Below are 4,004 nucleotides of genomic sequence, written 5' to 3' on the forward strand. Positions count from 1 at the left end.
ATTTTTGTACAGACTGCATAATTGGAAAACAAACAAAAATGCCTTTCAAAATTGGACTTCACAAATCCACCTCCATTTTAGACTATCTACATGCTGATCTTTGGGGACCAGCTATTGTAAATACTCTAAGTGGATATAGATTTTATCTACTAATAGTAGATGATTTTTCAAGAAAAATATGGACTTTTCTTCTAAGACAAAAATATGACACTTTTTCAAACTTTTAAACATTGGACATTAATGACTAAAAATCAAACAAATAAGAAAATCAAAGCACTTAGAACAAATAATGGACTTGAGTTTTGTAATTCTGAATTTAATTCTTTATGTAAAGAATTTGGAATCTTAAGACACAGAACTGTGACTTACACTCCGCAGCAAAATGGAGTTGCTGAAATGATAAATAGAACTCTATTGGAAAGAGTCGGGTGTATGCTTCACAGTTCTGGTCTTCCAAAACTGTTTTGGGGAGAAGCCCTAAAAACTGCAAATTATTTGATAAATAGAAGTCCATCTAGTTCTGTTGATTTCAACATTCCTGAAAAATTGTGGTCAGGAAAAATGTCAGATTATAATAAACTTAAGGTGTTTGGTTGTGCTGCCTATTCACATCAAAATGAAGGAAAATTAGAACCTAGATCTTTAAAATGTGTTTTTCTGGGTTATGATGAGGAGACTAAGGGTTATAGACTTTTGGTTAAAAAGCAACATGGTTACAAGGTTATATTGAGCAGAAATGTCATCTTCAATGAAAATTTATTTCCCTGTAATAGCTCATCAACTCCTAAATCTGATGAACCTGCACTTGTGAGAGAAATCTTAGTGGAAGATCAAACTGAAACTGATATAGATCAACATGATTTGATTGAGGTGGAGTCTAGTCAATCTAGTAATGATAGTAATCATAATGATCCATGATCTGAGGCTGAATCATTAGACGCATCACTTGCTGATTATCAACTTACAAGGGATAGAGAAAGAAGGAACATAATACCTTCTACCAGATTCAGTAATAATGACTTTGTCACCATGTTTTCTGTTTTAGACTCCTTAAACTCTGAACCCGAAAATTTTGAAGAAGTAATAAACTGTCCTGACTCGAAGCTTTGGAACAAAGCTATGAATGAGGAAATGGATTCTTTAATCAAGAATAAAATATGGGTTCTTGTCAACAAACCTAAAGATAAAAGGGTAGTTGACTGTAAATGAATTTTTAAAATAAAACAAGTAGACTCTAAAACAGAAAATAAAATATATAAGACCAGATTAGTGGCTAAAGGTTTTACCCAAAAGGAAGGAATAGATTTTAATGAGATTTTTTCACTAGTTGCCAAATGTACCTCAATCAGAATTTTATTGGCCTTAACTGCCCACTTTGACTGGGAACTGGAACAACTTGATGTTAAAACAGTCTTCCTAAATGGTGATCTTGATGAAGTCATATACACGAATCAACCTAAGGGCTATGAAGTAAAGTCCAAAACTGAAAAGGTTTGTTTGCTGAAAAAGTCCCCATATGGGCTGAAACAGGCTCCCAGACAGTGGTACTTGAAGTTTAATTCATATGTTCAGACCATGGGTTTTGAGAAAAGCAGCTATGACTCCTGTTTGTTTTTTAAAGTGTCAGAAGGACCTAAATCTATATATCGGTTATTGTATATAGATGATATGTTACTTGTCTGTCATGATAAATTTGAAATTGAATCTGTTAAATCAAAGCTAAAGTATGAATTTGAAATGAAAAATTTAGGTCCAGCCAAAAGGATTCTTGGTATGGAAATAGAAATGTACAGATTTAGCTGTAATCTAATTCTAAAACAGTCTGCACATATATAGAAAATACTTGAAAATTTTTCTATGTCTGATTGCAAATCTGTTTCCTTACCTATTGCAAATCATTTTAAACTTTCTAGTGATCAATCACCTAAGTCTAACGATGAATTGAAAAGAATGGAAAATGTTCCCTATGCTAATGATGTAGGATCCATTATGTACCTTATGATTTGTACCAGACCTGACTTAGCTCATGGTATTAACATCCTAAGTAGGTTTATGGCTAATCCTGGGGAAACTCACTGGTTAGCTATAAAGTGGATGACGAGATACTTAAAAGGCTCTATTGACTTAGGACTAAAATTTAAAATAAGTAATGAAGACATAATTTTAAAGGGGTACACTGATTCAGATTTTGCTGGTGATCTTGGTAAAAGAAGATCTACATCCTCTTACATCTTTACTTTGTGTAATACTTGCATTAGTTGGAAATCTCAGTTGCAAAAATTAGTTGCATTGTCCTCAACAGAGGTTGAGTATATTGCTGCATGTGATGCTGTGAAAGAGAGCATATGGTTAAGAGGACTGTTAAATGAAATTGGTTTTGTATATGAATGAATCTGTTAGTATTCATACTGATAATCAAAGTGCAATTCATTTAAGTAAAAACCCTGTTTATCATTATAGGACAAAACATGTTGATATAAAATTTCACTTTGTTAGGAATATGGTTGAAAAGGGCTTAATCAGTCTAGTTAAAATTCCTACAGAATATAATCCCTCTGACCTTGGAACAAAAATTTTGCCACTTAATAAATTTAAAAACTGTTTGAAAATCCTGAATAAATCCTAAATTGTAATTAGGTGACATTCAGTAACTCATTTGTTGAGAATAATACTAACTCTAAATTTTTTTTTCAGGTACAGTAGAGCTAAATGAAGTCAAGAAATGTTTGAATCCACTAGTTGAAACAAAGAAATAGTTCAGCAAGGTTGAGAATGTTAAAAGGATGGGTTGCCTCACTATTTCTTTTTAATTGGGCCCTACTAATTGAAAATAGGAAGAGTCCCAAATCTCTTAACATATTCTCGCGTTTTCTGGTTTCATGCTTTTGTGCCTCTTGTGGTTGGGTGTGTGTCGTACACGTGGCACACCCCCAACCGTTAGATAAAGTCGGTCCAACTGATTTTGATATCTACTTGGCTCTTGGTCGTTTGGCGTTTCAGTTGCACTCTCTCTAGAACTTTCTGTCTTTCTCTCTGTGTGAGGGTCCATTCGTGTTTTTCCTTTCTATGAAATGTAATTCTAAATCTGTGTGATTTTTTGAAAGTCCTTTGAGTAAAGATTGTAAAGTTCAAGTGATCTTTGTGATATTGTTGAAAGGAAATCTGTGTGAAAAAGAGGCTAGAGAAAGTCGAAGAAATCAATCGAACATTTTGTACTGTTCTTTGTGAAAATTAGTGAAAACTTGAGCATATCTCTTGATTGAGGCTCAACGGGTGATTAGGTACTTGGACTGAACATCCGGGCTCCATTTTGGAGCAAAACATATCTAGTGTTCAAATTTCTTTTATTCTATCTTTTATTCTGAAATCATTTTTTGGTTCATGAATAAACCTTTAAAATACGAAATTATATCAACTCTGGGACCAACACAAGCTTAAAAATATATATAATTAAATCTTTTAAAATTTCACCATATTTGATGAAAATCTTATGAAATTTGTAAAAATCTATTCAAATCCACGAAATTCATTAGGATTTATAATTTTTTATTATCCATCAAAATCTCAGTTGAGAACATTCCCATTAGAGTTTATCTAAAATTGGACTCCTTTTAGATTTATCCTTGGAAGCAAAATCTTTTTTTATATAAATATGAACTTTATAGATCTCATTAAACACGAATAGTTTAGAGGCTATATAAATTCAGATCTACACATCTCGGTTGCTTCATATACAAAAAGTGATAGCAGAATTTTAATTTTGGAATCACTTTGTGTTAAAAGATCAAGAAGGAAAAAGAGAAGAAAGGATTTTTGACTCTGTGTCGAGAAATTCAAGAGAGCAAAGAATTTTTTTGAACTTTTCAATTAAATATTGAATTTCGTGCTCGTCAAGAAAGCAATCAGTGGAAGAAGAAAAGAAATTCGTTAATTCTATCCAACCATTCTATTATCTTGAATGTACTATTTTTCAAAATAAATAAATAAAATAAAATAAAATATGA

This window comes from Olea europaea, chromosome 22 (genome assembly GCF_002742605.1).
Source record: "Olea europaea var. sylvestris chromosome 22, O_europaea_v1, whole genome shotgun sequence".
Lineage (NCBI taxonomy): Eukaryota > Viridiplantae > Streptophyta > Magnoliopsida > Lamiales > Oleaceae > Olea > Olea europaea.